The sequence below is a fragment of the Equus przewalskii genome, chromosome 4 (assembly GCF_037783145.1).
Source record: "Equus przewalskii isolate Varuska chromosome 4, EquPr2, whole genome shotgun sequence".
Lineage (NCBI taxonomy): Eukaryota > Metazoa > Chordata > Mammalia > Perissodactyla > Equidae > Equus > Equus przewalskii.
In genome coordinates, this window is record NC_091834.1 from 91,897,980 (window position 1) to 91,910,079 (window position 12,100).

General features: G+C 42.1%; 1 protein-coding gene across 2 annotated transcripts in view; it reads right to left on the reverse strand.

Moving 5' to 3' along the window:
• Positions 1-12,100, reverse strand: part of ATP6V0A4 (ATPase H+ transporting V0 subunit a4) — a 72,807-nt gene that overhangs the window by 59,664 nt on the left and 1,043 nt on the right. The gene's annotated exons all lie outside the window — the stretch shown is intronic.

Sequence of the window (12,100 nt, forward strand, 5' to 3'; positions counted from 1 at the left end):
ATAAAATAAATTAAATAAATAAATAAAAATTTATCATCTAAAGTTCTGGAGGCTGGAAGTTTGACATTAAGGTGTCGGTAGGTTGATTTCTTCTAAGGGCTGTGAGAGATCATCTTTTCCATGCCTCTCACCAAGCTTCTGGGGGTTTGCTGTCCATCTTTGGGGTTCCTTGGCTTGTAGAAGCGTCACCTGATCTCTGTCTTCATGTTCACCTGGGTGTGTCTCTGTCCAAATCGCCCCTTCTCATATTGGATTAGGGACCCAGTCCACTCCAGTCTGAGAGTGACCTCATCCTAACTAATTACCTCTGCAAAAACCTTATTTCCAAATAAGGTCACATTCTGAGGCACTGGGATTAGGACTTCAACATACGAATTTTGAGGGGACACAATTCAGCTCATAACAAGGAGGAAGCCATGAAGTCAGGCCTGAGCACGGGAGAACTCAAAGGTCTCAAGGTAGAGGATGGACAAGAAACGGAGAGGGGGGAGTATAATTGGAAGAACGAGAATTCACGAGGAGAAAGTGTCTCATGAATCACGGAGCGGTCATGCAAGAGGAGGACTGAGAAGCATCTGGAGGTTACTGGCTGACCTACTTCAGGGGAATGAAAGGAGCAGGATTCAAAGTAAAGGCTTTGGAATTGGAGAGTCAGTGCTGGTGAAGAGAAGATACAGAACTCTTTCAAAGGATCAGGCTGGGAAAGGGAAGGAGGGAGCAGGGCGGTGGCAGAGGAGAAAATAAAGCATCATTGGAGAGTTTTATTTATTTTTTCAAAGAAAGAGACAATTGATAATCCAAGAGGATCCTGTGAGCTCTAGTCACACAGCACATCTAGAATGTGGCAACTTCTACTTTTCCTCACCCATTCTGTACATTTGAGACAATCACTTTGAACCATACAGATATCTTTTAAGTTTCTCTGGAAGCTTCCTCACTGAGCTCAGTATTTTATATACAACATTTCAAAGCCTTGCTGACTCAGGGAAGATTGGAACAAAGTGTTAGCAACCACAGTACAGTTCATCTACAACCAAAGTAAACTTCCTAAATTCTCTGCTGTGAATCTCACCAGTGAAGGAAGTCGAGAGAAGGGGAGAGAAGAACCAAGCACCACTCTGACCCGCCGCAGGGTTTCCACTGACAGGAAGGAAAGAGACAGATTCTGTCCAATTCACTCCCTGGCGTGGAGGGAGAGTGAGGCTAATGACTTACCCGAAGCCAATAGCACATTCTCATTTCTCTAATTACTTGTGTCACTGAGTTTTTTTGAAAGCAAGTAATTCTCCTATCACTCATTCAATATATTTTTAATATACCCTCAAAATCCCAACTCAATACTTTAAAGGAAAATCACACTTAAATTTGGCATTAGGTCCTGACAGAAACAACCTTCCGAGAGCAGAATCAATCCCCTATTTTATCCAAAAGAACAGTTTTTGACATCGAGTGTTTCATACCACTGTTCCCATTCTTTAGACAAGTCTGGGGCACAACGCCAGCTGTGACCATTATGCACTTGTCCAGGCAGGTCTCAGGCGAGGCACTCTCACGCCCTGAGGACTTTCCATAAAATGGCTCCTGAGGAGCTGAAGAGGTGAGCGCTCCACTTACACTCCTTCAAAGTGGACATTCCTTTAAACAAAGGGCCTCCTTTCTCCTCACATCCCTGTACCCGGAATTAGGATGCTACTGTGAACAACGTGTTCAGTTTACAAGATCAATTTACAGGAGATCGTCATAATTGAAAAAACAAAAAGGGATAAGTGGAGAGCAAGGAATTTAATCCAAAAATAATAATCTAGCTGCCAAAGTAACCACTTGATTTTCTACCAACTGTGTCTAATTTTTCTGAACTGAATTTCAGCCAGATCACCTTCATTCAAATAATTGATTTTACCACCTACTTCTCCAGCACTTCTCCACCATTGGTGGAGCACTGAGCCCACCATCCACAATCTTTCAAAATATGCACCAATAGAGAAAGTGCTAGAGACAGAAAGAGAATGATTTGAGGTTGCTAAGAAGAGAGGAAGTGGCATTCAACTTCACACACACACACACACACACACACACACAGAGTAGATGCAATGCGTTGACAGTAATGTCCAAGAGTTCACATTATCAGCACACTGAGGTCATACGTATGTTGGAACCAGGATCATCCCCTACCATGTGCATCCCTATTCTCTCCTGGCCACGGACATTCTCCAGCGATGGGTCTCCAGTGTGTACTGGAGCCATCCAACGTCAGTTTGGCCAGCACTCTTGTTCTACAGCCTTCTGTCCTCTAGACCATGCCCTGAGAGAAACAGCCCTCCCAGTGGCTCTCACCAACAGCTACACACTCCCCTGCTCTCCATCTCATCCCACGTCTCCCCAGCTGAGCACATGGCCACCTCATTCCTTAGGAGATGACCCTCCATTGTGGAGCCCTCCAGCTTCCAGTTTTTTTCCACCTTAACACATCTTGGTCTTGTCTCTCTGTTTGTCTTCTCTCCAGAGCTGAACTACTTCACATCCCTTTCATTTCTGTCTTCACTTGCCAAGTCACAGACAGACCTGAAGTAAGATTAGGAAAATAGAATTTCATCGTGAAGAGAACAAAATGCCTCAAAATTTGTCATGGATGGATTTTACCTATCATATTTCTATGTTTTCTCTTGGGAGTGTCTCCCCGGTTATTTGCCTTTTCTGTAATAATATTTATTCTAAACTCAATTAAGGAGCTTCTTTTCAGCATGATTTCTACCTCCACTTAGTTAAAACAGAAAAGATTTCACTATCTTGTTTCTCTTCTTTCTTCACTTAATATACTGTATTAAGCTCGGAGTCATAGAATTCTAAACTGGAAGAAAATTTAGAGACCATTTAATCCCATCCCCTTACTTTAGAGCTAGGAAACAACCTCAGGGAGGTGAAAGCATTTGCCCAAGGTCATCCAGCTGATTAGCGGCTGAGGTAGAGGCAGAACACAGGGCTCCTCACTCTCAGGATCACTTCACATCGTCACTGCAGCTTTTTAGTTTGTTTCTCGCAGGAATTCACACCCTTTGTGTAGGCGTCATATGTGGTGGAACATACGTGGTAATTTATCCCCTCTGGGGAGTCCTGAGTGCCCTAGACAAAGGTCTTCCCACGAAAGATTGAAGGCAGCATTTCCCTGGATTTTTCCCCCTGTGTCCCCCTCCCAGAGATCTGCCACCATGTCTCTTGGTTAGCATCATCACCAAGGTGATGTGACTTCCCCCAAGGTCACACAGGAAGTAACAATGTGAAAATTGAATCCAGGACTCCTGACTCATGGTTGGTTGTATAGACTCCTGGGGGACTATGGGCAGCCTGGACCAGAGAGATGAGGGAAAAAGAGATAGAGAGTGAAGGAAAGTTACAGAAGAGGCTGGAAGGACACAGTGGGAGAGAAGAAGATGGATGTTGGAAGGAGGGGCCAACAATCTCTTTCTTGGCTCTCTGGTCCTTTTTAGTTTCATGTGGACTAAACTGGAAAAGAAAAATTGTCTGAGTGTTTATCACAAACACGCAGCTTATTTCCCAAAAACCTTAGCTTAAAATTACTCATTGAGAACACACATCTCTGTTTATAAAACACAAAGTGAGTCTGACCACAAGCATTGTTGTGCCAACAGAAATATTTTGCACAAATGGTAAGACCAGGAATTGAAGGGAGCCAGAAATTGCCAATCAGAGAGTCACAGAGCTGAGCGGGACCTCCTCCAACTGTTTATTAACCTCACCTTAAAATGCCCTTACCTGTTGGATGCCAGTAACTCACTAACTTTTCTAATAGTTAGAGCTACTCCACTGGCTGCCTTAGAAATTAGAGAAACCAGTCACTTGAGGCATTTTAGCAGAAGTCCAAGCAACAACCTTGAGGGGCAGGAGAGGTCAAATGCAGCTACACCAAACTCTATAACACACAACTTTCTCTGTAGGAGAGCATTCTTACTAAGTTAAGGATTGGGCCAGGTGTCCTCTGGGTCCCTTTCCAACACTGAAATTCTATGTTTTTTTCTGTCTTATTTATAGTCTTCTTTATTTCTTGAAACTTCTGGGGAGTCTGTGCATTCTTTATATACCCTGAGCACCCCGAGAGCCGAGGCTGTCAATAAGCAGTTCTCTGCACCATATGCAACTTGAAACTTAATTAAGATTCTTTTCTTAATGGAAAAGAAGTTTCCATGATATTGAAAATTTTTCCCAGACAATCAGACAGCTACCGTAAAGGTAGTTGATCTGCTCTATGGTGACTGTATTCCTTTCCTGTGAATTACTCCTTTTAGAAAATGTATAGGGGCCGGCCCGGTGGTGTAGTGGTTAAGCATTGTGTGCTCCACTTTAGCAGCCCAAGGTCTACAGGTTTGGATCCCGGGCACAGATCTACACACTGCTCATCAAGCCATGCCGTGGCAGTGTTTCACATATAAAAAATAGAGGAAGATTGCCACAGATGTTAGCTCAGGGCCAATCTTCCTCACACACAAAAAAAATGTATTAACTTGATTTTCTTTCCTGATTACAAGAGCAATACAAATAGGGGCCAGCCCTGTGGTCTAGTGATTAAGTTCGGCACACTCCAATTCCGTGGCCAAGGTTTGGTTCCTGGACACAGACTACACCACGTATTGGTGGCCATGCTGTGGCAACAACCTACATACAAAACAGAGGAGGGCTGGCACAGGTGTTAGCTCAGGGAAAATCTTCCCCAAGCAAAAAAGAGGAAGATTGGCAGCAGATGTTAGTTCAGGGTGAATCTTCCTCAAGAACAACAAGAAAGAGCAATACACATTAATTGTAGAGAATTTGAAAGACATAAACATGTGTGAAGAAGAGAATTAAAATTACCCCAAGTTGTACATTCTAGATATGACCAGAGCTAACATCTGGATAGGATGCTTTTCAAGCTTTTTTCCTTGTATATGTGTGTGTATTACAAAACAGGAATTATACAGAGTATATAGTCTTATATCCTGCTTTTTTCTTTGTATTATATAGCAAATATTTTTCCAAATAATTGAATATTATTCTAAAACATCATTTTAATAGCTATCTTTTATTCCATTATAAGCTGCTTCTAAGCTTTCATTTTTACAAATATTATAATGTTGAGACAGAAAAACTTGGATATACATTTTTGTGCTCAACTCTGATTATTTCCTTGGGAAAAAAATTTTCTAAAGAGCTGAACCATAGAAGGAAAGGTGACCAAAATAAACTGACCCCTGCAAAGTCTACAACTTATCTATAAATCATCTCAATTACTGAGAGTAGACTGACATGAGGGCAGATTTTTGTTATCCCCAAGCACTTGATTAAATCAACCCGCAAAATAATATCTAGAAGAAGATAATGTCATCCTAGGTCTCAAGTTGTTCCTATGAACAATTGTGTGTGATTACAATTTTTCACACAATAAAAAATAACCAGATACACAAGGAAACATGACAACATGAATGAAAACCAGCAGAAATAATAAACAGGAGAAACAGACTGATGGAAGTGAGCAAATATTGAAGTTATCAGACTGAGATTTTAAATAATTATGCTTACTCTGTTCACAAAGATGAAAAACAAGATTGAATAACAAAAAGCTATAAAAAAAAAAAATCGGGGCTGGCCGTGTGGCCAAATAGTTAAGTTCATGCACTCCGCTTCAGCAGCCCAGGGTTTCGCTGGTTAGGATCCTGGGCGCAGACCTGGCACCGCTCATCGGGTCCTGTTGAGGTGGTGTCCCATACAGCACAACTAGAGGCACTCACGACTAGAATATACAACTACGTACTGGGGGGTTTGGGGGAGAAGAAGGAAAAAAAAAGATTAGCAACACATGTTAGCACAGGTGCTAATCTTTAAAAGAAAAAAAATAGAACTTCTGGAACTAAAAGTAAATAACTGAAATTAAGAACCCAGTGGATAGTTATTATTGAAATAAATTTCTAGGCCCATGATGCAGCCACTCCTGCCCAAGATGCCACGTCAACAAACCAAAACTTAGATAACTTTTGTGTCCCTGTGAATGCTCTGCTAGCCCAGAAATGCAGGATATTCAGTCAGCCAATCCCCAGATGCCAAGCCAACTCTGGGTCTTCTCACCCCAAGCAGGACTGACTAGGTGGCCCCAGCTAATCAGATATTTTCTATCTGTCTCTCCCTCATTTTTTATTCTTTATCCTATAAAAGCTTCTTTCCTTCTGCTCCATTTTGCAGTTCTTCAAAAGGAGACTGTCCTCTTCATAAAGTGTTAAATAAAGTTTGTTTGTATCACCTCAATTGTCTTCTTTAATCATTTTTTTAACATTATAAAATTGGATTAGGCACAGATGACAAGAGATTTAACAAGAGATAGGGCAGAAGAAAACATCCAGAATAAAGCACATGAAAATAAAAGGGTGGAGAATAAAGAAGAGAGGAGAGAATTAGAGGATACAGTGGAATAGTCTAACCTATGTGTAATTGGAGTATCAGGCAGAGAGAAAAGAATGAGATAGATGTAATATTTGATGGCTGAGAACTTTTCAAAACTGATGAAAGACATCAAACTCTATATTCAATTGCCTACAAACTCCATGCAGGACAAATAAAAAGAAATCCATACTGAGCACATCAGAATAAAACTGCTGAAAACCAAAGACAAAGCAAAACTCTTAGAAACAACCAAAGAAAAAAGACAAATTACCTACGAGGGAGCACCAATTAGATGGACAGCTCCCAACAGAAGTCAAAAGACATGAAGCGATAGCTTTAAATCACTGAAAGAAAATATCTGTCAACCTACAATTCTATACCCAATGAAAACATCTTTCAAGAATGATGAAGGAAGAATAAAAACGTATCCAAACAAAAACTGAGAGTATTAATCTCTCCACTGAGGGATTACTGAGAGGTCATCTTCAAGAAGAAGGAAAATAATCACAGATGGAAGACCAGACACACAGAAAGGAATCAAAAGCAATAAATTGGCAAGTATGTGGATCAATTTAAATATACGTTCATTATATAAAATAGTAATAATGATTTATTGAGTTAAAAAATATTCATATAGTTAAAATACATAACTATAATGGTATAAAAATTGGAAGCAGAAAAGTAGAGTTTAAGTTCTAGAGTCTTCACGTTATCTGTGAAGACAGTAAACGTATCAATTAATATTAGACTTTGGTAAGACAAAAATGCATGCTGTAATCTCTAAAAAGTGGAATAATAAAAAACTCAATCCAGAAGTAGTAAGAAAAAAGAATATAAGACAGATGGGAAAACCAGAGAGCACTTGGTGAGATGGAGCTTCAGACCTAAACCCGTCAGTAAATCCATTCCACGGAAATAGATTCAGCGGCCAAATTAAAGACAAAGATTGCCAGACTGGGTTTTTTTAAGTCCTACACTGTGTTTTTATAAGATATATATCTAAAATGTAACAAGGATTTTGGAAAGTTGAAAGAAATGATGGAAAAGAAAAGCGGTGTAGCTACGGTAATATCGCACAAGGTAAACTTTATGGCAAAAAGCTTTGCTAGAGATAAAGAGGGATATTACAAAATGATTTTTTAAAGAAGATTTGATTCACCATGAAAGGGTCACAGTTCTATATTTGTATGAGGCCTAATTATAACCTCAAATATTTAATGCAAAAATAGACAAAACTACAAGGAAAAGAAATCCACAATCATCTGCCCCAGTATTCAATGGACTAGGCAGACCAAATTAAAAAAATAAAAAACAGGAAAAACAGACAAGATCTGAACAACACAACCAGCACTCTTGATCTATAGGACTTATGTAGACACTGAAGGCCACCACTACATGACATATTCTCTTCAAGTACTGCCAAACATTTACAAAAATTCGCCATTCAATGGTTCTTAATGAATATCAAAAAATAGAGGGGCCGGCTGGTGGTGCAGCGGTTAAGTTCATACGTTCCGATTCCGCGGCCCGGGGTTTCATGGGTTAGGATCCTGGGTGTGGACACGGCACCACTTGGCAAGCCATGCTGTGGCAGGCGTCCCACATATAAAGCAGAGGAAGATGGGCACGTGGGTTAGCTCAGGGGCAGTCTTCCTCAGCAAAAAAAGAGGAGGATTGGCAGATGTTAGCTCAGGGCTAATCTTCCTCAAAATAAATAAATGAATGAATGAATAAAAAATAGAAATCACCAAAGGCGTGTTCACCCATCACAATACAGTCTGAGAAGGTGGGAGGGAACAAGATCCAGGGGCCAGGTGGAAGATGGTCTTAGCCAAGAGGGATTCCCACTCTTTTTGCTAACCTCCCTCTGTCTGGGTCATGGTCCTACCACCCCCTAGTGCAATTGTGGATGAAGAGCAAGCTGAATGAATCACCCTGGGAACTGCTGAGAAATGGTGGGCTCCAGGCCTTTTTCACTTGTTACTTCTATCAACTCTATGGCATCATCTCAAAGTTGGTGTCGGTGTAGTCCTCCATTTTTCTTAAAAGAGTACTCCTCATTCTCTCTCAATTGTAGACTGCTGAGTGGCAGTGAGTAAGGTTAAGCTCCTCCACAAACCAAGTGCTACTCTCATGAAGGTCTAGATGTTTCAGTCTCATGAGCAACTAGAGATTGACATTATTTTGTGAAAATAGATCCTGACAAAGCCACAGGCAGGAACAGCCATGGACCCCATCTCTGCTAGAAGTTAGGGAAAAGCACGCATAGTCGTGGTGGGGGCCATGATTCTCCTCAGAGTGGACTGATGGGAAACAAAGCCTCAGAGTCAGGGCCCACATTCTCTTCCCAGAGATGGAGAGGCAGTAGAGGGGCCTATCAGAATCACAAGGGAAGCTTCTGCCACGTAAAACGTCTTTCTCAAAGGCAGAGGCCATTCCAGCCCCAGAATGCTGGTTTGCAATCTTTTAGCACAAGAAACATTCTGCCCCTCTTTTCCTTTTTCAATGGAATCGTATCAGGGCAAACAGATAAAATTGGAGGCAGCGAGGGCCCTGGAACCCCATCCTCTTGGCCAACCCCACCCCAACGACCAACATGGAGCCTGGCCACAGACATTTTAGCCCAGACTTCTTAAAAAATCATGTGTAACCAAACACCTATCTCAAACATGAAAAAAAAAAAAATCTTGAGAAGGTTCCCACAGAATGTCTAGCTTTGAGCAATGCAACTTCCTGGTACACCTTCCAAAACAAACCTGATGTAAAATGTATGAGCGATTTCCTGGGTGAGGTCACCAGCTGCGTGAGGTATTAGTTATGGACTTGCTTAAAAAACAAATGCTAATAGTGGTGACATTTGTAAAATAGTTGCCATGTGGCCCTTCCTTTGGGTATATGATTCATCAGAGAGCAGGCAAGTCTATCTTATTTTAGGAAAATAACATCCTTTCATCTGTTGATAAGAGAATGTCTATCTTTTAATCGACTCAAAAATACCTAATCTAAAACAATCTCAAATCAAATAACGATGCTAAAAAGAAAGAGAGAGGGGACAGGTCATTAACTATCCCTTCTACACCCACTGCTTCCCAGAATTCCTTTCACTAACGTGATCTGATGTGACACTGTCCGCTTAGACTGGTGGATGCTAGTCACACCACCAGCACAACCCTAGGCAGGTCTGTTTCAAGGTATGTCCCAGGCTCTCATCACTTTGGAAGGACACTCTGCTCACCTCAAACATATTAAAATGCACCTAACAACCTACGTGAGATTGTTTCTGTTTAAATGTTTGACATGAATCACATAACTTTGCTTTTGAGAGAATTATTTCTTTTGACTACACAGATTTGTTGTTGTTGTTCATGTTCCGGATCCGAGAACCTTTTTTTTCAGGTCTCAAACACTTTTGAGACCCTTGAAAATCTCGTAGATGCCACGCCCTGCTGTTCTGCCCAGGGCCCACTGGAGAAATCAGTCCTAGTCCAGCCAGCTGACTGCAGGGTTTACTGTTAGGAAAAGGCCATGAACGTTGTTTGTCCTATTAAGTAATGGCATCTCTGTGGGGACCCGGGGGAAATTCCTCTCTGGTTTTGGTATCAAGAGCAGTTGTGCTTCTGCTGTTATTTTCGCCTTGTGAGCCCACGAATCACATACATGATCATGTTACCTCTTCACACTGGCCTCCAGAAAACTTAGAAAACATGCGTGCCATTTTGTACTCTAAACTCGCTCAGGGACCCATCTTACATTTCCTACACTAACTTTCTCTTTGCCTCATTTCTTCTCATTTATTTTAAATTTATTTTATCTAGCTTAATTAATTGTATGTAAGTTTCCTTCAACCCTTTTAGGACCAAGACAGGGATATAAATAAATCAATACATAAATAGTATTATTTTTCCCTAAAACTGCCTTTCTCCCACATGTTCTTTTTTTTTAAAGATTTTTTTATTATTACTATTTTTTTTCCTTTTTCTCCCCAAAGCCCCCAGATACATAGCTGTGTATTCGTAGTCGTGGGTCCTTCTAGTTGTGGTATGTGCGACGCCGCCTCAGCGTGGCTCGATGAGCGGTGCCATGTCCGCGCCCAGGATTCAAACTGGCGAAACCCTGGGCCACCAAAGCAGAGCGCGCGAACTTAACCACTCAGCCACGGGGCCAGCCCCATCCCATATTTTCTATTTATGATGACCCTTCTATGCAACTGGTGGTTGACATTTACTGAGTACTTACCATCAGCTAGCGCTGTGCGAAGCGCTTCACATGGATTATTTCATTAAGTCATGATGGCTCCTGAGATAGGTGCTACTGTCTGTTGCTTTTCAGATAAAGAACCTGAGGTTCCGACGTATAAAGTAACTTGCCCAAGGCCACTCAGCCAGTAAGAGGCTGGGCCAGAATTCCACCCCGGGCTGGCCTCATGGCTACTCACTCACCCCAGCTAGAAATCTTGCCTTCACCCTGCATCCTTTTCCTGGATTCCCTTCTGTTGATTTGGCCTCCTAAATGCTTCTTGATTCTGTTCCACTCTTCTCTATCCTCAGTCCAGCTCCTTATTTCAGGGCCCTTTTGACCACTGGCTAGGTTTTTCTCCATAGCTTCTTAGATCTCTCTGAACCCAGGTCTGCCCTCCATAGATCAATCCTTCGTGTTTCTGAAATACTAAGGTGTCCACATCTACAAATTCCTTAAAGGGTGTTCTTAGTCTAACCAGACGCACCTTGATCCCACCCCATGCTCCCAGGACAGTCATTGCTCCCCAGATGAGGGGCATGCCTTGGAGGCTTTACCCATACTATTCCCTTCTCCCCAGCCTGGTAAACTATTCATCTTTCAAGTTTCAGGTCAAAATGCCATCTCCATCCCCATGTGAAGTGTTCTCTGGGTCCCCTACTCCCCAACCCTCAGCCATGATTTTCCCATTCTTTGTGGAAATCTCTTATCACACTACTTTCATTGTGTTGTCATCATTTATTTGTCCATTCCTCACTGGACCCTGAGCACCTTGAGGACAGGGACTGCATTGCCTTACTGACCTCAGACCCCCCACCCCTGCATCCCAAGGACCCAGCACGCAGCAGCTACTCGGTAATTGGTGAATGTTCGACCAAGTGGTAGGCCTAAACTGGATCTCCGTACACTGCCTGAAGATTAGCCTTCCTAAATCACTTCTGCTCCCAATCCCCAAATCCAAGAATATAGGGCCACCACTAATCTGTACCTTTGGGCAAATTAGAAAAAAGTGTCTCCTCGGGGCTGATGTATTGCAATAAGACATCCTTACTCTGGCCTTACACATGGTTTACAGGTCCTTCGCATAGCTTTGAATGAGCTGGATTTCATCCCTCACTCTCTTAACCAGGCCCATACTTATGCAGGAACACAATGCACATGTCCAGACGTGGCAGCCTGCAGGCACCCAAACAATTCTCTTGCCTTTGTGTGTGCTATTCCTTTTACTTACACAGCTCATCAACTCTCATCTGCATATGCAAACTTCCATACCCAGCCCAAATATCCCTTCCTCTGTGACTCCTTTGCCTGCACCACTCAGGTAGATTCCACCACTCCCTCTTTCATAGCCCCATCACTGAGGAAGACACCCATGTTTGGGTCTTACCATACTGCATCACAATTCTTTCTTCACTCCCTGGTCTCACTGATGGACTGTGAA